This window comes from Paramisgurnus dabryanus, chromosome 5, assembly GCF_030506205.2.
Source record: "Paramisgurnus dabryanus chromosome 5, PD_genome_1.1, whole genome shotgun sequence".
Lineage (NCBI taxonomy): Eukaryota > Metazoa > Chordata > Actinopteri > Cypriniformes > Cobitidae > Paramisgurnus > Paramisgurnus dabryanus.
Window position 1 is genome coordinate 29,531,335 of NC_133341.1, and position 20,710 is coordinate 29,552,044.

Here is a 20,710-nt window from a genome sequence, read left to right on the forward strand (position 1 = left end):
CTCAACATATTTCACTAAATATGTCCAGTTATTGGTATTTAGCCAATGCAGTTCATCATTTACATCATGTTACATTTATGCATTTGGCAGATGCTTTTATCCAAAGTGACTTACAGTACATTAAAAGAATTAATTTAATCTACATGATTGTTCCCTGGAGTTGAACCCATGATCTTTTGCACTGCTAACGTAATGCTCTACCACTTGGGACAGGAACGTAACATTTGGTCAATTTGATAATGATTTCACACTGTCAGGAAAAAAAAATGAATTTATCATGTTAGCACCTCAAAGATAAATATCGGTACCAAAGAGTGAATTAGTACCTCAGAGATACTTGTGTGAGTGAGAGTCCCGGTTACCGAACAAGCGCTCGGGGAGATCTGTAACAGTACCATTTGGGTACAGATATATATGAAGAGTTCGGTTCCAAAACAAGATTAATCTGTAATTTAAATTTTTTTGTATAAATTTGCTACCAATGCGTACCTTTTAGGTACTATCTTGCACTCTTTGGTACCAATATGTATTTTTAAGGTACTAACATGCAGTCTTTGGTACCCATATGTATTTTTGATGTTCTAACTTGCACTCTTTGGTACCCATATGTACCTTTGAGGTACTAACTTGCACTCTTTGGTACCATATGTATTTTTGAGGTACTAACATGCACTCTTTGGTACTCACATGTATTTTTGAGGTACTAACATGCACTCTTTGGTACCAATGTGTACCTTTGAGGTACTAACTTGCACTCTTTGGTACCCATATGTATTTTTGAGGTACTAACATGCACTCTTTGGTACCCACATGTATTTTTGAGGTACTAACATGCACTCTTTGGTACCCACATGTATTTTTGAGGTACTAACATGCACTCTTTGGTACCAATGTGTACCTTTTAGATACTAACATGCACTCTTTGGTACCCATATGGAACTCTGAGGTACTAACATGCACTCTTTGCTACCAATGTGTACCTTTAAGGTACTAACTTGCACTCTTTGGTACCCATATGTACCTTTGAGGAACTAACTTGCACTCTTTGGTACCAATATGTATTTTTAATGTACTAGCATGCACTCTTTTGGTACCCATATGTATTTTTAAGGTACTAACATGCAGTCTTTGGTACCCATATGTATTTTTGATGTTCTAACTTGCACTCTTTGGTACCCATATGTACCTTTGAGGTACTAACTTGCACTCTTTGGTACCCATATGTATTTTTTAGGTACTAACTTGTACTCTTTGGTACTGTTGTGGGTAGATGTGACTGAGAGGTCGTGAGCAGATGTAAACACTCAGGAGAAGTTGGATGAGTTTGAGAAGATGGGATTTTTTTATTTATTTACCCCAATTCAGGCCAAATAAAGGCAATAAAAATCATCAACATTAAAGAAGAAAAATAACTATTAAATAAGAAAGTAAATTGACATGAGAGTCAAAAAAACAAAAAAAAACAACCAAAATTTATAATTTTCAGCTGCTTAGAAACAGAGCTTAATAAGAAATCACATTTGAGAGCCTACATCAGACTTATGTCTTCACCTCTCCTCTCTCAAAGACTGACACTGTTCGACTATTTATAGACCTGAAACACACCTCTGAAATTGGCACATACCAACACACCATACAATACAGGGGTGGCTCAGGTGAGCAAACAATAAAAGCTTAACAACAGCCAAAATACTAAATATACAAACCTAGAAAACTGCAGACCATTATTTATATAATGCAAGCTCATATGTGGCAAAGCCACAATATATATTTACAGCTAATAAATTAAATTAAATTAATAAATCAAACTCGGGGTAACTTCCTGTTGACCCGGAAGGAATAGCGTCATTTCAAGCTATTTAAACCTGCCCATTGCAGCAAACTTCCCTTTAAACAGACCAAACGGGATATGCTGGTAAGACACAATGATGATACCTTAAAACTCTGTTACCTTTTAAACTAAATAAACAGACACATAATTAATAAAAACATGTGTTGTGTAGTTATTGTGATCAGCTATTGTTGTGAAGTGAATGGCATGATTTGAACAGTAAGAGATGTATAAATGGCTGTAGCTATAGCATATAAATCACCGTAGTGTTAGATGTCAAAAATGTGCACACAAAAGCTACGGGATAAATGAGTGTATTGATGAATGGCTGTAATTGACAAATGATTAGAAACAGTATGATGGTTAACGAAATACATAACCACACTATACCAACATATAAAGGTAACATACTCAGTCTTTACCTTATGGTAGGTAGCGCTCCGCTACCGTGACGGTAGCTATGAGCTCTGTCACACACCCCCCCCCTTAAGAGAGAGCGTCCAGATCTAGTTCATGGCGCGAAAGAAAGTCAGCAATGAGATTGTCCTTTCCAGCCCTATACTTCACCGTAAACCTGTATGGCTGTAAGGATAGATGCCATCGGGTTATTCTAGAGTTAAAATCACGCATGCGGTGTAGCCACTGCAAGGGCCTGTGGTCTGTCTCCAAAACAAAGTCTTTGCCAACTAGGTAATATTTTAAAGTGTCCAGAGCCCACTTGATGGCAAGACACTCTTTTTCGATGGTGGAGTACCGTGTCTCGCGAGGGAACAGCTTGCGGCTCACAAACTGTATTGGCCTTTTGTCCTCCCCCTCACCCTGCAACAACACTGCTCCTAGGCCAATGCCCGAAGCATCGGTTTGCACAGTGAAGGGCAAGGAAAAGTCAGGACTCTGCAACACTGGTTCGTGGCACATACTTTCCTTTAGGTCATGGAATGCTGCCTCACACTCAGCAGTCCAGACCACCTTGTTGGGGCTGGTCTTGCGAGTGAGGTCTGACAGGGGAGCTGCTCGGCTCGAAAAGTTAGGGATAAAACGCCGATACCATCCGATCAACCCCAGGAAAGATCTCACCCCTCTCTTGGTTGCAGGCGGCTGGGAGTTGCGTATGGCATCCACCTTGCTGACCTGAGGACGTATTGTGCCACTACCCAAGACGTATCCCAGGTAGCACACTTCAGACCGGGCAAGCTGGCATTTGCTGGCATTCACTACCAGCCCAGCCTGCCGAATCCTTCGAAAGACATCACTGAGGTGTTGAAGGTGTTCTTCCCATGATGAACTGTGGATGATGACATCATCAATATAAGCCGCGGCATAGTCCTCAGCTCCCCTCAGCACCTCATCCATGAGACGCTGAAATGTTGCTGCTGCCCCATGTAGGCCAAAGGGCATGACCTTAAAATGGAACAAGCCAGATGGGGCTTTAAAGGCAGTCAGTTTCTGTGCTTGGGGGGTGAGTGGCACTTGCCAGTAGCCCTTACACAAGTCTAAGGTGCTGAGGAACTCAGCCTTACCCAGGCGCTCCACCAGCTCGTCCACACGGGGCATAGGATATGGGTCAAAAGCGGAGATTGTGTTCAGCTTTGAGAAGTCGACGCAGAAGCGAAGCCCCCCATCCTTTTTTGGCACCAGGACCACGGGACTACACCACTCACTGTGTGATGTCTCAATCACCCCCATCTCAAGCATTGCCAATACCTCCTGTTTCAGTGCGGGGATCAATCGCGCTGGAACTCTGGTGGTGGTCTGCCTAATGGGGCCTGGAGAAATCAGCCGGATGTCATGGGTGATGACGTCAGTTCGCCCCGGCTGGTCTTGAAACAGGCCTCTTGGGATGATTTTCATCAGGTCCTCCTGCTGCTCAGATGTCAAGTGTGTAATGGAGGGGTAGGTTGACTTGCCGCCCGCAGTAGGAAAGTACTGCTCCGACGGCTCTTCTTCCTCTTCCACGGTCCGTGCCCACAGCTGATCTTGTATAGTAGATGGTCGGTCAATCCATTGCTTTAAGAGGTTCACATGGAAGATCTGTTTGGAGCGACGTCTGTCTGGTATTGAAATTTCATAAGTAACTTCACCAACCTTGCGAAGTACCGTGTAAGGGCCTTGCCACTTCGCCAGCAGACTGCTTTCTGATGATGGCAACAGCAGTAGCACTTTCTGTCCGGACTTGAAGCTGCGACTGCATGCTGTCTTGTCATACCACGTTTTCTGCCTCGTTTGAGCCTGGGCCAAGTGTTGATGGGCCATGGAGCTCAGCTGGTCCAGCTTCTCCCGCATCTTCAGGACATAACTCGCAATGTTGGTTGGCTGGTGAGGAGCGTCCCCCTCCCAACCCTCTCGGAGGATGTCGAGTGGGCCTCTCACCTCCCGTCCGTACAAGAGTTCGAAAGGAGAGAACCCGGTGGAGGCTTGCGGTACTTCTCTATAGGAAAACAACAGGTAAGGAAGCCACTGGTCCCAGTCTGCTCCTGACTCAGATACAAACTTCCGCAGCATCGACTTCAGTGTCTGATTGAACCTTTCCACCATGCCATCGGTCTGCGGGTGGTAGGGTGTGGTCTTAATACCCTGAATCCCTAACAGGGAGTATATCTGCTTCAATGCCTTGCTTGTGAAATTACTTCCCTGATCGGTTAAAATTTCTTTGGGAACACCCACACGGGAAAAAAGTTGAATTAAACTATTGGCCACTTGCCTTGCCTTAGTATTTCTGAGGGGGAATGCCTCTGGGTAACGCGTTGCGTAATCACAAATTACCAAGATATAGCGGTGCCCTGTCCTACTCCTCTCTAAGGGACCAACTACATCCATGGCAATACGACTAAATGGTGTGTCAAAAATTGGGAGGCTGACGAGGGGAGCTTTTAAGCCTCTTTTGGAGCGAGCAGACAACTGGCACTCGGGACATGATCTACAGTACTCAGCTATGTCCTTGTTGAAACCTGGCCAATAAAATCTTTGCAGGATTCTCTTCTCTGTCTTCTCCCTGCCTAAATGTCCTGACCACGGAATGCTGTGCCCTAGGTGTAACACTTTGGCTCTAAGATTCTCAGGAACCACTAACTGCTCTGTGTTTGCACTCACTCGATAAAGTTTCTCATTATTGACAACAAAACATACGTCACCCTCCCTCATGGCTTCTTTAGCCTCTTCATCGGTCTTAACCGAGGAAAAGCAAGAGCTAAGTGTGGGGTCTTCCTGTTGAAGCTTCTTGAAGTCTTCACAAAAAACTTCATTGCCATCTAATTGTGGGAAGGACAGACTTTCCTGCATTTTGGTACCTGACACCTTTGCTCTGCGCCTCTCTGCCTTGGACTTTTTAGGTTTGTTATCAGAACAACCCTCAAATGGTAAGTCTGACCAACCATCAGTGTCTGGTTTGTCTCTGGCTTGTGCTCTAGTTGTAACATAAGCACTGACTGTGTTAACACTTTGCAATAGCTCTGTAAGAACTGGTACATCCTGGCCTAAAATGACTGGGTAAGGGCATTTATCCAAAATCCCCATGGTTAATAAGTATTTTTGGCCATTAATCTCAATGAGAACCTCACTGGTCTGGTGCTCAGACTCATCGCCATGGATACAGCGGACCCTCACTTTGCCCACAGTCTGAAAATCAGACTTCAAACAAGATTTGAGAATGAATGATTGACTACTCCCTGAGTCAACTAAAGCCTGAACTACTTTTCCTTTTATCTTCACAGGGACAGTAACATCCGAAGTAGTACAAGGTAAGTGTTTGCTAGGGCCAGGTAAATAACATAGTCTTGAATCAGACACTTTCTTCAGTGTACAATTGGGCCTAATGTGACCTTGCTGGCCACAACCATGACATATAGGTACTCTTGGTGTTTCAGCTGGAGTGGGGTTAACACTGGGGCTTTTGGGGTTATTAGAGGACCTAAACATACGACCACTACCCCCCGCAGACCTACCAGAGGATGTCTTCTCCGGCTCTCGCTGGGCTACTTGGTATGGTCTTCTCCAGTCCTGCTGTTGTATACCCAGGTGATAGCCTTTTCTGGGTTGCCTAGCGGTCATGAATGTCTCCACCAGGTCTGCAGCTTGTGCCGATGAGACTGGGGTACGTTCTCTCACCCACACCTGAAGCTCAGGGTACAACATGTCCAGAAACTGCTCCAGCACGATTTGGTCACACACCTGCTCTTTGGTCAACCTGTCTGGAACTAGCCACTTTTCCATCAGGTCCTTTAGCCGGGCTTGAAGTTCTTTCGCCGCCTCGCCCTCCTTGATGAGCTTGGAGCGGAAACGTTGGCGGTAAGTCTCTGCACTGATATTAAACTTGTTGAGAATGGCTTGCTTCACTTTCATGTAATCCTGACTGTCTTCCAAACACATGGCTACGTAGGCAGATCTGGCCTTACCATTTAACAAGGGAACGAGGTATAATGCCCAAGTCTCATGGGGCCACTGACTTGCTGCTGCGAGCCTTTCAAAGGTGGTTAAATAGTGCTCAATATCTTCATCCTCTTCATATGGGGACATCTTAGGTGGTTTCCACCCCCGCTGGAGGTTAAGTGGTGCAGCAAGGCCGAGAGTGGTGGAGTTGAGGGAGCTCTGTATCCTGGGTCCTGGGTGTTGACCTGGATGTGGCTGAGGAGTTGGTACATCCAGAAAAGGCATGTTGTGTAGTTCAAAAGTTGTCGAAGGGCGAGAGCCAGGTGAATCTATCTGCTGTAGTACGTTGAGTGGCTGTCTCGACGCCTGCATTGATGCTGGATCGCCTCTCACCAGTTGCTGTAGTTGCTTAAATTGGTGCTCCATACCTTTCCATCTGCGCTCTTGCCGGAGCGCCTCTGCCTCTATCTGGTCCTGCTGACGGCGCTGAGACTCCACCATCGTTCTCACCATCTTCTCCAAGCGGTCTGTTCTGTCTTCGACCACAGGAGTGGGATGTTTAGATGACTCTGTGGATTTGGGCCTGGTCCCCATAGTTGAACCATCTCTAGGGGGTGCCATACCTCTGCCTTGACTGTCCATCTTGACTCACTGAGTGCTGCTCGGACACTGTTTACCCGGAAACCGCTGCCACCAAATGTTGTGGGTAGATGTGACTGAGAGGTCGTGAGCAGATGTAAACACTCAGGAGAAGTTGGATGAGTTTGAGAAGATGGGATTTTTTTATTTATTTACCCCAATTCAGGCCAAATAAAGGCAATAAAAATCATCAACATTAAAGAAGAAAAATAACTATTAAATAAGAAAGTAAATTGACATGAGAGTCAAAAAAACAAAAAAAAACAACCAAAATTTATAATTTTCAGCTGCTTAGAAACAGAGCTTAATAAGAAATCACATTTGAGAGCCTACATCAGACTTATGTCTTCACCTCTCCTCTCTCAAAGACTGACACTGTTCGACTATTTATAGACCTGAAACACACCTCTGAAATTGGCACATACCAACACACCATACAATACAGGGGTGGCTCAGGTGAGCAAACAATAAAAGCTTAACAACAGCCAAAATACTAAATATACAAACCTAGAAAACTGCAGACCATTATTTATATAATGCAAGCTCATATGTGGCAAAGCCACAATATATATTTACAGCTAATAAATTAAATTAAATTAATAAATCAAACTCGGGGTAACTTCCTGTTGACCCGGAAGGAATAGCGTCATTTCAAGCTATTTAAACCTGCCCATTGCAGCAAACTTCCCTTTAAACAGACCAAACGGGATATGCTGGTAAGACACAATGATGATACCTTAAAACTCTGTTACCTTTTAAACTAAATAAACAGACACATAATTAATAAAAACATGTGTTGTGTAGTTATTGTGATCAGCTATTGTTGTGAAGTGAATGGCATGATTTGAACAGTAAGAGATGTATAAATGGCTGTAGCTATAGCATATAAATCACCGTAGTGTTAGATGTCAAAAATGTGCACACAAAAGCTACGGGATAAATGAGTGTATTGATGAATGGCTGTAATTGACAAATGATTAGAAACAGTATGATGGTTAACGAAATACATAACCACACTATACCAACATATAAAGGTAACATACTCAGTCTTTACCTTATGGTAGGTAGCGCTCCGCTACCGTGACGGTAGCTATGAGCTCTGTCACAGGTACCCATATGTATTTTTGAGGTTCTAACTTGCACTCTTTAGTACCCATATGTACCTTTTGAGGTACTAACTTGCACTCTTTGGGACCAATGTGTATTTTTGAGGTACTAACATGCACTCTTTGGTACCCATATGTATTTTTGAGGTACTAAAATGCACTCTTTGTACCCATATATATTTTTGAGCTACTAACATGCACTCTTTGGTACCCATATGTATTTTTGAGGTACTAACATGCACTCTTTGGTACCCCTATGTACCTCTGAAGTACTTACATGCAATCTTTGGTACCAGAGTGTACCTATGAGGTACTAACATGTGCTCTTTCGAACCAGTATGTACCTTTGAGGTACTTACATGCACTTTTGGTACCAAAGTGTACCTTTAAGGTGCTAACATGCACTTTTTGGTACCAATGTGTACCTTTAAGGTACTAACTTGCACTCTTTGGTACCCATATGTACCTTTGAGGAACTAACTTGCACTCTTTGGTACCAATATGTACAATATGTAACGGAAATGGAGATTTAGCGGAGATTAAGCGGTTCTGCCGGTGATCGTTGGTCAGGTATCAGCTGGGCATAACGTTGAAGGACAGCCAGTAGATCAGAGGTGTGCCGACTTTCACATCTACCGGGACTGGGTCTGTTTGTCTCGTCCTCGGGTCGAGGACGAGACAGGGAGAGAAAAACAAAATCGTATTAGCGTAGCGGCCGTTCATATGTATTGAAGTGTCACACAGTGATGTGGTTTAACTCAGCTTAGTTCCAGACAGACTAAATATTGCGGCATAATTATGTTATCCACAGTTGAGGATTTAGCAAATTGGGGGCCCAATGCGAGGGTATATATGGTAAATAAGGGTCACCTTCCGATCTTTAAGAGAAAATGAAACCTGACGACCCGTTTGACTAAGGCCTAAAGCCCCACTGTCGTCGTTAATACAGGTTCAGTGGCAAACGGGTCTATATTGTATACCATTTACAGGACCAGGAGAAAACGCCAAAAACCTCGCAACCCGACCATACGTGTTAACCCGTTTGACTAAGGCCGGAAGCCCCACTGTCGTCGTTAATGCAGGTTCAGTGGCAAACGGGTCTGTATGGCATACTATTCATAAGACTTACGATAGCGCCAAAATCGCAACCCGACCATACATGCCAACCCGTTTGACTAAGGCTGAGAGGCCCCACTGTCGTCGTTAATGCAGGTTCAGTGGCAAACGGGTCTGTATGGCATACTATTCACAAGACACACGAAAGCGCGAAAAACGCAACCCGACCATACATACCAACCCGTTTGACTAAGGCTGGAGGCCCCACTGTCGTCGTTAATGCAGGTTCAGTGGCAAACGGGTATGTATGGCATACTATTCATAAGACTTACGATAGCGCCAAAATCGCAACCCGACCATACGTGCCAACCCGTTTGATTTAGGCTGGAGGCCCCACTGTCGTCGTTAATGCAGGTTCAGTGGCAAACGGGTATGTATGGCATACTATTCACAAGACACACGAAAGCGCGAAAAACGCAACCCGACCATACATACCAACCCGTTTGACTAAGGCTGGAGGCCCCACTGTCGTCGTTAATGCAGGTTCAGTGGCAAACGGGTCTGTATGGCATACTATTCACAAGACACACGAAAGCACCAAAATCGCAACCCGACCATACGTGCCAAACCGTTTGACTAAGGCCGGAAGCCCCACTGTCGTCGTTAATGCAGGTTCAGTGGCAAACGGTGGCAAACTATTTAATGCAATTCATTTTAAGTTTTCATGCAGAAAAGGTTTTTATTTATTTATTTGGTTGGTCTGTGTTATGACCGTGAGTGCTTTGTTCCGTGAAAATAACTATTGCGAGTTAAGAACCTTTACTATACAAATTATGCGAATGCTTTGTTGAAGAGAAAAGTTTTAAGTCTAGATTTAAAATGATCGACTGTGTCTGATTCTCGGACATCGGTTGGTAAATCATTCCAGAGCTTAGGGGCTAAGTAGGAAAAGGATCTTCCACTTTTAGACACTTTTGATAGTCTAGGGATAATCAATAGGCCAGAATTTTGCGACCGTAGTGTGCGTGATGGATTGTATTCTGATAGTAATTCTCTAAGATATGAGGGTGCTAAGCCATTTAAAGCTTTGTAGGTGATTAGTGATATTTTAAATTGGATGCGATATTTAACTGGTAGCCAGTGTAAAGATGCCAGAATTGGGCTTATGTGGTCATACTTCTTAGATCGAGTAAGTACCCTTGCAGAAGCGTTTTGAACTAGCTGAAGCTTGTTGATCTGATTTGAATGGCATCCCCCGAGTAGCGAGTTACAATAGTCTATTCTAGAGGTCATAAAAGCATGAATAAGCTTCTCTGCGTCAGATGTAGACAGCATATGGCGTATTTTTGAGATATTTCTAAGATGGAAGAATGCTGTGCGGCAGACATTGGCGATATGACTATCAAAGGATAAGTTGCTGTCGAACATCACACCTAAGTTCCTAACTGTGGAAGATGGCACCACAGTACAGCCATCTATGTGCAATTTGTAATCTGACATATTATGTTTGTAGCGATTTGGTTCAATAATAAGTACCTCTGTCTTATTGGAGTTGAGCTTAAGAAAGTTATGTGCCATCCAGTCACTAACATCGCTAATGCAGTCTTTTAGCTTAGAAAACGTGTGTGTTTCGCTGGGATGCGAGGAGATGTAAAGCTGGGTATCATCCGCATAGCAGTGAAAACTTATGTTATGTTTCCTGATAATGTCTCCTAGGGGTAACATGTATAACGAGAACAGGATAGGACCTAAAACTGATCCCTGCGGTACACCGTATTTAACCAGGGAGTGATATGACTCTTCCTCATTTACATAAACAAAGTGATAGCGATTGGTTAGATATGACCTTAACCAGGCTAGCGCCTGACCACTGATACCAACATAGTTTTCTAGTCTATTGAGTAGGATTCTGTGGTCTATTGTGTCAAATGCTGCACTAAGGTCTAGTAATATAAGAATTGAGATTTTACCACGATCGGATGTTAATAGGAGGTCATTTGTAACTCTAAGCAACGCTGTCTCTGTGCTATGGTGGGGCCTGAATCCTGATTGGAACTTTTCATATGTACTATTATTTGTCAAGAATGTGCGTAACTGGCTTGCCACTACCTTTTCTAATATTTTCGAAAGAAAAGGGAGATTTGAGATTGGTCTAAAGTTATTAAGTTCTCCTTGGTCAAGCTGTGGTTTTTTAATCAGCGGTTTAATAACTGCTAGTTTGAAAGCTGTTGGAACGTATCCTATTTCTAGCGATGAGTTAAAGATGTTTAGAACCGGGGTTGACACTACAGGGAATACTTCTTTAAGTAGTTTTGTGGGAACGGGGTCTAATATACAGGACGATGATTTGGATGATGTGACTAGTTTAGAGAGCTCATCTATTGTAGTAGGTTTAAATGAATCAAGATGTTCGTATGGTAGTCTAGTGTTAAGTGAACTAATGGGTAGAGTGGTGGCTGCCTGGGTAGCTACGATGTTTTCCCTAATAGCCGAAATTTTGTTAGAAAAGAAGTTCATGAAGTCGTTACTATTGTGTTGAAGTTTACTATTGGTTTCTGTTTGTTCTTTGTTTCTAGTCAGTTTCGCAACTGTGCTAAAGAGGAAACGAGGGTTATTATGATTCTCATTTATAAGCTTGCTAAGATATGTAGATCTGGCGGTTTTAATAGCCTGTCTGTAGTGTTTAACACTCTGTTTCCATGCTGCGCGCCATACTTCTAACTTTGTGCTTCTATAATTTCTTTCCATTTTTCTAGCTGCTTTTTTAAGGGCTGCTGTGTGATTGTCATACCATGGAGCTGGCGGTTTTTCTTTGAATCTCTTTTTTCGAATGGGAGCAACGGCATCCAATGTGTTAGAACAGACATTGTTTAGGTTTTCTATTTCAATATCTAAATCGTCACAGTTATCTGCTACATGTTTCATTTGGGACAGGTCTGGAAGAGTGCTAATAAAGCTATCTTTAGTGGTGGAAATTATTGTTCTGGCTAGTCGGTAGCATGTTGTAGATTGAGTGATCCTATCTAGAAGTACAGTGTATGACACAAGGTAATGGTCAGAAACTGCATCACTCTGAGGTGATATTTCGACGTCATTAATATTGAGTCCGAGTGACAGAATTAAGTCTAATGTGTGATTACGAGTATGCGTTGGCCCTGTCACGTTTTGTCTAATATTGAGAGAATTTAGAACATCTATAAACGCACGTCCTAACGCGTCTTTTGGGTTGTCCACATGGACATTAAAATCACCAACAATAAGAGCTTTATCTACAGTGACTACAAGCTCAGATAGGAAATCTGCTATTTCATTAAGGAAATCTGCATGGTGGCCCGGTGGTCTATAGATTGTCGCTAAAGCAAAAGAAAGCTGTTTGTGGTTACGATCAGTTATTTCCATATTTAACAACATTACTTCAAATGATTTAAATTTTAGCTCAGATTTTTGGTTTACTTTAAAAATTGTGTTGTATATTGTAGCTACACCACCCCCTCTCCCCTTTAATCGAGGTTCGTGTTTATAGTAATAGTCTTGTGGGGTGGATTCATTTAAACTAATGTAGTCGTCTGCTTTAAGCCAGGTTTCTGTTAAACAGAGTACATCTAAGTTTTGGTCTGTAATTATTTCATTGACAATAGGTTCTTTATTGGTAAGCGATCTAATGTTAATTTTAACATTCGAGATTCATCTGTTAATGTATTGTTTTCTAATTTTATTTGAATCAGATTTGTACCAGATGTAACAAGCGGTGCCCTGTATTTATTTGTTCGGGGAACAGATACAGTTGAAATGTGCTGATATTTCGGTAAGATTGACTCGAAGTGCTGGGATATAAGTGGTCTTGACATATCACGGCAGCTAACAGATGGACGGTTAAGCCGATCCGTCTGTTTCCTGACCTGGGCCCTGGATAGTCAGACTATATCAGAATTAAGACTATTGATCAGCTTTTTAGTGAGTATAGCACTTCCTTCCGATGACGGATGAAGGCCATCTCGGGTTAGGAGAAATGGTCTTCCCCAGAAATGCTTCCAATTGTCTATAAACCCTACGTTATGCTGAGGGCACCACTTTGACATCCATCCATTGAGAGACACTAATCTACTATGTGTTTCATCTCCCCGGTAGGCGGGGAGGGGACCAGAGCATATTACATTGTCTGACATTGTTTTTGCAATTTCACACATCTCCTTAATATTATCTTTGGTGATTTCCGACTGGCGGAGCCTAGTGTCATTCGTGCCGGTGTGAATAACAATCTTAGAAAACTTCCTTTAAGGTACTAACATGAACTCTTTGTTATCCATATGTACCTTTGTAGTACTAACACTCTTTGGCACTATTATGTACCTTTGAGGTAAACATGCACTCTTTGGTACCAATATGTACCTCTGAGGTAATAACATGCAAGCTTTGGTTCCAAGGTGTACATTTGAGGTACTAACACTTTTTGGTACCCATATATACCTTTGGCGTATTAACATGTACTCTTTGGTACCCATATGTACCTTTGACGTACTAACATTTACTCTTTGGTATCCATATGTACCTCTGAGGTATTAACATGCACTCTTTGGTACCCAGATGTACCTCTGAGGTACTAACATGCACTCTTTGTTACCCATATGTACCTTTGATGTACTAACTTGTACTCTTTGGTATCCATATGTACCTTTGACGTACTAACATGTACTTTTTGTACCCATATATACCTTTGACGTATTAACATGTACTCTTTGGTACCCATATGTACCTCTGAGGTACTAACATGCACTCTTTGTTACCCATATGTACCTTTGATGTACTAACTTGTACTCTTTGGTATCCATATGTACCTCTGAGGTATTAACATGCACACTTTGGTACCCAGATGTACCTCTTTGGTACTAAAATGCATTCTTTGGTACCGATATGTACCTCTGAGGTACTAATATAAACTGTTTGGGTGCAGGTAGTTTTTAAAAGTGGCAGCTATGGATCATTTTTGTGACCGTGAGCTAGGGCTCTATCTTACACCCGGCGCAATGCAGCGCAATGCGCGACGCAAGTGTCTTTTGCTAGTTTCCACCCTGCGCAATGATAATTTTCACGTTTAGCGCCACGTTGTTTAAATATCAAATGCATTTGCGCCCCCTTTTGCGCCCATGGGCGTTCTGGTCTGAAAACGAGGTGTGTTCAGGCGCATTGTTGGCGCGTTGCTATTTTGAGGCAACTAAAATAGACTACGCCATTGACCAACAAAAACCTGGTCTAAAGTCTAAAGTCAATGGCGCAATAGTGTTTTTTGTTATTTAAAGAGCGCATTAGTAATATGCGCCTAAACGGGACGACAACGCGGGTTTGCTTATCACATACATGAATGGCAGCAGCACAAAAACGCTATTAAATATGAAAGATTAAAGAATTGAATGTAAAAGATTATTATTGAGTCTCTTGGACATAAATGATGACAGATTATGAGACGTTAGAAGGCACAAAGAGCTGCTTCACCTGCAGTCTGGTAAGTAAATAAATGCTTTGCTTTAAACAAATGCATCTATTTTTAAACGTTTTTAAATGCTATCTTACGGATTTATTGTACATGATGACACTGTACCTGTGGATATGGTAAGATGAGAAACATTTTAAATAATGCTTTGTAAAAAATCCCGGCCATATGGCGCTGTTCTAGTGCTGAAACGCTTCGGCTCTCTGCGCGTTTGTAAATCCTTTATCTTTTGTTTGTATTTTTAGAATACAAACCTTTTCTTGCATATTTGCTAACCATTTTATGCGATTACATTGATTATGTAAGATATCAATACATTTAGGACAGCAATTCAAAGCCTGGTATTTGTACTTCTATGACTAAGAAAAAGAAAAAGGCTTTTAAAGGTTTTAATAATAAAAAATTCAATGAAAATGAAAACAACACTTTTTTAACATTATTCTTAAACTGGTTGCCTTCTTCCTCCGCTTAGTTCTTCAGTTTACAAGGTCCGTTATCTAAATAGGGATTACGCACAGCGACAGCGCAACTGGCTTTTAAAGGGGATGATAGCTGAGTCTCTCATTGGTTTACTGCACGTTACGCCCAAAACACACCCATTACTCATTAGGAAAATATGTACAACCCTTTTCGACCCTGCGCTCGGCGCACAAACCATTTTTCCCGTTGTTAAAATAGCAAAAGTGGCATCGGACACGCCCATTTAGACCGTGCGCCGTGCGCTTTAGACGATGCGCTAAGATCGTTAAAATAGGGCCCCTAGTCTTTTATTGGCTGGTGGTAAAGCTGTTGCAAATATACAGTAATAGGTCTCATATTTATATATTATCAGTCCTTCAGAGTCATATGTGTCAGAATAGGCTTTGAACCCACACTGTTTCAAACTTATGCACTTTTTGTTTACCACAGAAAGTAGTTTCCTTATTGCTAAAGCACTTCTTTCACCCATTGTTCACTGTCCAGCATCTTGCACAGCTAAATAGATCATTATTTAGAATTAGGAAATGGTAGGAAAGGTGTTTTTCTTGATATATGGGCACTCACACACACTAGCACTTAAAACACTGTGATGAGGCAGGGCAGCTGGGCAATGTGCCAGCCTGGGGCTTTAGCAAACCTTTGGCACTGATGTTGATTTTGGCATGGTATTTAAAGCTTTTTGTTGTCCCTTTGGCAGTGCATGTGCAGATGGTCGATGTTTTGTGACACCAGGCAGCATTTCCTTCCAAGGATTAATTCTTTATAGTTGGGTTAATCTGATCTTAGTCAGTGTGTGATGAGGACTCTTACAATGCCTCCCACATTTACATTAATGCATTCGACAGATGCTTTTATTCAAGGGACTATACATTTATTATTAGTGTGTTCAAAGTGGAAATCAAACCCATGGCTTTTGTGCTGCTTTTGCAATGCCTAACCAGTTGAGCATCCAATGTTTGGGACTGTAAGGCTGCACTGTCAAAAAATGCCTCAAGTTGTCACTGTAGGTCATTAATATGCACTCTTCGGTACCAATATATGCACCCTTTAGGTGCAAAGTGTAATTTTTGAGAGGGTACTGCTACTGCCCCAATGACAACTAGGGACCTTTAAAAAAAAAAAAAAGTGTAGTTTTTGAATTTTTTATAGAATTTAATTTTTAAGGAAATTTGAAAAGGATGTAAAAATAGGATTTTATTTAGTTTTAAATAAATCTACAAGCACATAATAAACCACCTGTCATATAAAAGGGGAAAAAATAATCTATCAAAAACTTTTTTAGTTTAAAATAGGGCTGGGAAAAGATTAATCGCGATTATTCGCATACAAAATAAAAGTGATTTTTGGCATAATATATGAGTGTGTGTAATTATTATGTACATATAAATACACCCACATTCATGTATGTATTTAAGAAACTTTTACATGTATGTGTGTGTGTATATATATATATAAAATATATAAAAATATATATATTATATATAAATAAATAAAAAATATAGAAATAAAAAATCTGACATGAATATATGTGTGGGGTTGAATATACATAATAATTTGTCATGACTCTCAAGGAACGGGACCCAAGTGCAAGGTAACGGGTGAACTCAAACAGGGTTTATTAATAACAAAAAACGCCCACGTGGGGGCAAAAGACAAGACATAAACAGGAAACAAATACACTGAACTAGACTTACTGGACTAGACTTGGTTATGAAAACTCTCAAATACAATAAACGTGAAGACAAACCAAACACACAAAACGATGCAGCACAGGACAGAACACACTGGGGCCTAAAATAGGAAAACTTAACGAGATAACGAGGGAGGGTCAGGTGAGGGGAGTTAACCAATAATGAATAATTAACTAGGAGACAAGGGGGCGGGGACAGAGACAAGACAAAGCAGCACACTACCCATACAAAAGGCCATGTGCTGCCACACAAAACATGGGTACCGCCACGACTGCCACATGACCATGAATAACTATGAAAGATTGGCAGGATCATGACAATAATTACACACAGTACACACACATATATTATGCAAAAATAACTTTTATTTTGTATGCGATTAATCGTGATTAATTTTTCCCAGCCCTAGTTTAAAACTAAACATTTTATTGTCATTTATTAGGCAAATAACAAATTGAAACAACTAAATAGGGTTGGTTTCCTGGTCAGGGATTAGCTTAAGACAGGACTAGACTTTAGTTTAATCAAAAAATATATCTAGTTTGAACAAACATGACTTATAAAAACATTACTTGTGTGCATTTTGAGGCAGAACAAAGGGCACTGATGTATTTTAAGTTGTTTTCAGTTTAGACAGTGCCTACATTTACTTGTAGTAAAGTCTAATCCCTGTCTGGGAAACCACCCCATAATGTTCATACATAACCAAAAAAAGGTAATATTTTGTATGCCATTTTTTTTGGCCTTGGTAACAGCTTGCATTCTTGTTGGTATTGTTTTATGTACAGTATCCACAGCCTCTTTTGTTATTGACTTTGACTAGTTTCTGCTTTGGTGTGATCTATCATGAATTCACTAAATCCCAAATGAGTTTAATAAAATTGAAAGCTTCCGTGTAGATTTTTAGCAGCATCTAGTGGTGAGACTGTGAACTGAAAACAAACGGCTCAGTCCACAGCTCACCCCTCCCTTTAAAAATGCATAAAGCTACAGTATAGCCTTCACGGACAAACGTGTCATCATCTGAGACAAAGTAGTGACATAAAACGATCTATAGAGCAGTTTGTCCATTTAGAACTACAGTAGAAACATTGTGGCGTGAAATGACGACTTCCATGTGAGGGGATCCATGGTGTATGTAGATAAAAACAACTCATTCTAAGGTCATAAAAACAATAATGTTCATTATAAAAGATCTTTATACACCACTGATAATGTAGTTATGTATAATATATTGCATTTCTATCAAGAAATCCTTCGAAAAGTTAAACAGTGCTTTGACTTGGTCAGTCCATCAGTTCCACTACTCCACGTTTTTGTCTCTTTGATGTATACTATTAGTTTAGGGCAGCTGTGGCACAATCCTTACATTATATTTATTACAGTACATGGTATTCAAATATATTTTTCATTCTTATTATGTGGTTTAGCGCTATCTGTTACTCTTGTGATGTGACACTTGAGCGTGTAGACATTATCTTTGTTTTGAAGTGTGGTCTTTCTCAGGCTGCTTGCACTTTAAAGCTCTTGTTTAGTGTCTTCATGAGTGAGTGGCTCCGGGCTCCACCTTTACTTTAAGCGATAGTCCTTCTAAACCTTGTTTACTGCCATGTGCCAAGATAATGCGAAGTCTCAATGACCTGTCTCTTTCTTATCTGTTTCTTGACTTTCCCTCTCTCCTCTCTCTTTCTCGCTCCCTCTCTCTCCATTTCTCTCTCCATAGCTTTATTAGTATGATTAAAAGTGTCTTTACATTGCCAAAGTATAGAAATATAAAAAAAAATTTTTATTAACATGTGACCCTGTTTGTAAAATCCAGGCTGAAGTCTCATAATCTGATTGCTAGATTAGGATCGTCAGTCGATATACAGTTGTGTTAAAAAAAATAACAGTGTACTAATAAAAGTGAAATCAGTGCTGAAGTGTTATAAATACATTTTATTTCCTTATTTTAAATGTATTGAAAACATAACACATTCAATTTCAAATCAAAGCATTAACAAAATGTACAAGTCTGTCTTGTTCTTTAAAGGTGCAGTTTGTAAATTTTAGCGGCATCTAGTGGTGAGGTTGTGAATTGCAACCAATGGCTCAGTCCACTGCTCACCCCTTGCTTTTGAAACGCATAGAGAAGCTATAGTAGCCGTCACCAGATAAACATGTCATCAACAGACAAATTAGTAAAAACTTTGTCCATTAAGGGCTTCTGTAGAAACATGGCAGCACAAAATGGCGACTTCCACGTAAGGGGACCCTCTGTGTATGTAGATAAAAATGTCCCATTCTAAGGTAATAAAACATAATGGTTCATTATTAAAATGTCTTTATACACCCCTGATAATATAGTTTTGTATATTATTTTAAATTTTTTTAAATAAAACCTTTTAAAAATTACACACTGCACCTTTAAAAGGGAAGCAAATAAATGAATATTATAAAACGGCCCGTTCTGGTTCTTCATTCTGATTGGTTGAAACGCGTTCTAAGCCGTGATAAACCCACGGGTCAGACCGCTTTACATAAGTATCACTACACCACTGTTGCTGCATACTGATTTATGAAAATAAACACCACAGTTTTTAATCACATTTTTAATTTGTATACAATTGCACAATTAATGGCGATATTGTGATAAATGTCAATAAATATTGTTGAGTCATCTCATCGATAAAGAGAAAACGCTCGCTTAGGAGTTTTTTAACTCAAATTCATATGTCCGCTATTATCCACTAGATGGCGATCTTACCCAACTTAAACACTGACGCATTCACTCAACACTGAAAACACCGTAAGTTTTGATGGCTTTGAATCTGATCTCTTACAAAAGTTATTCACATAAAAGGGAATTATCTATTAAAATCTGAGAGGTGATAAGAGAACAAATGAAGGTAGGATGAAACGTTTTTTTTTTGTTGTTGTTGTTGTTGTTTAAAAGCGGATGGTCTGCTCTTATGTTTATTTAAAGAAGATAATTTTTCTGCAAGGCATTAAACTAAAACTGGGTGGCAACTTAAAAAAAAAAAACGCTGACAGGGAAAGAGTTAAGCATGCTTCCAAGCATATTTAATCATCACTTCAATAGTTGCACTATATAAATGTTAATGTATAAATTAGATGAATGTTGGTTTATAAAATAAATACCACAGTCTTGTCTTTTCTGTGTTTGTGTTGGTTGGGAACTGCGCTCTGTTTCAGTCACACTTGATTCTGAGGAACTACTTTATTTGGCGGAAGAGTAATATTTGTACTAATATAATTACAGCTTATTTGTGTTTTAATTTATAAAATCCCGCTAACGTTATGCATATAAAGTAACCCTTTTATAAAAGCAATAACCCCCGCGAAGCAGTGCGGTTACAGTGCATTTTATAACAGCTAAGGGGGTTTAAGGAAGACCTGATGGTCAAAACGTTGCACCATTAATTGTATTGACGCATTTGCTTCCCATCTTTCTTAAAGGACAAAAAGGAGCTGTTTTTTGACAGAATGAAATAATTATCTAATTAAAATTCACACTGCCATTATTTTGATCATGTCACTTTTAATAAATGAGTCTATAACTCAGAACAAGTAGGATATAATTATAAATGGGTCTGTTGTTTTTCTATTACACTACTACATCTTTAAGTAAATAATTAGCAATGCAGAAATATTACTAATAACAGTAATTTATCAGCGTACTGATGTTGCACTGCTATTTTTTGAACACAACTGTAGATAATATAATATCAGTATAGTCAATATAATAAAGATATCAAGGTTATATTTTCACCGAATGTTCTTCACATTACAAAAAAAGACTTTAGCTGGGTTTACACAAATACCGTACATTTTTACAATACATACAGTACATATAAAATAAGAGTAGGCCTAGAAATAAAAATCTCAAAATACAGTCCTGTTTTTTGTATTCATTTTATGTCATGTTTATTCTGTTCCACTGAAAGTCCTTTCTCTCTTTTACATGCTTGCTCTCTCTCTCTTTCACATGTGCTCTCTCTCTCTCTCTCCCCATCTCTTTCTTTTGTTTTTGGTTACTGATAAAAGTAGACAT

General features: G+C 40.3%; 1 protein-coding gene across 5 annotated transcripts in view; it reads left to right on the forward strand.

Annotated features, from left to right (window-relative positions):
* The window catches only part of susd2 (sushi domain containing 2), a 59,120-nt gene that overhangs the window by 24,198 nt on the left and 14,212 nt on the right, over positions 1-20,710 (forward strand). The window lies entirely within an intron of this gene.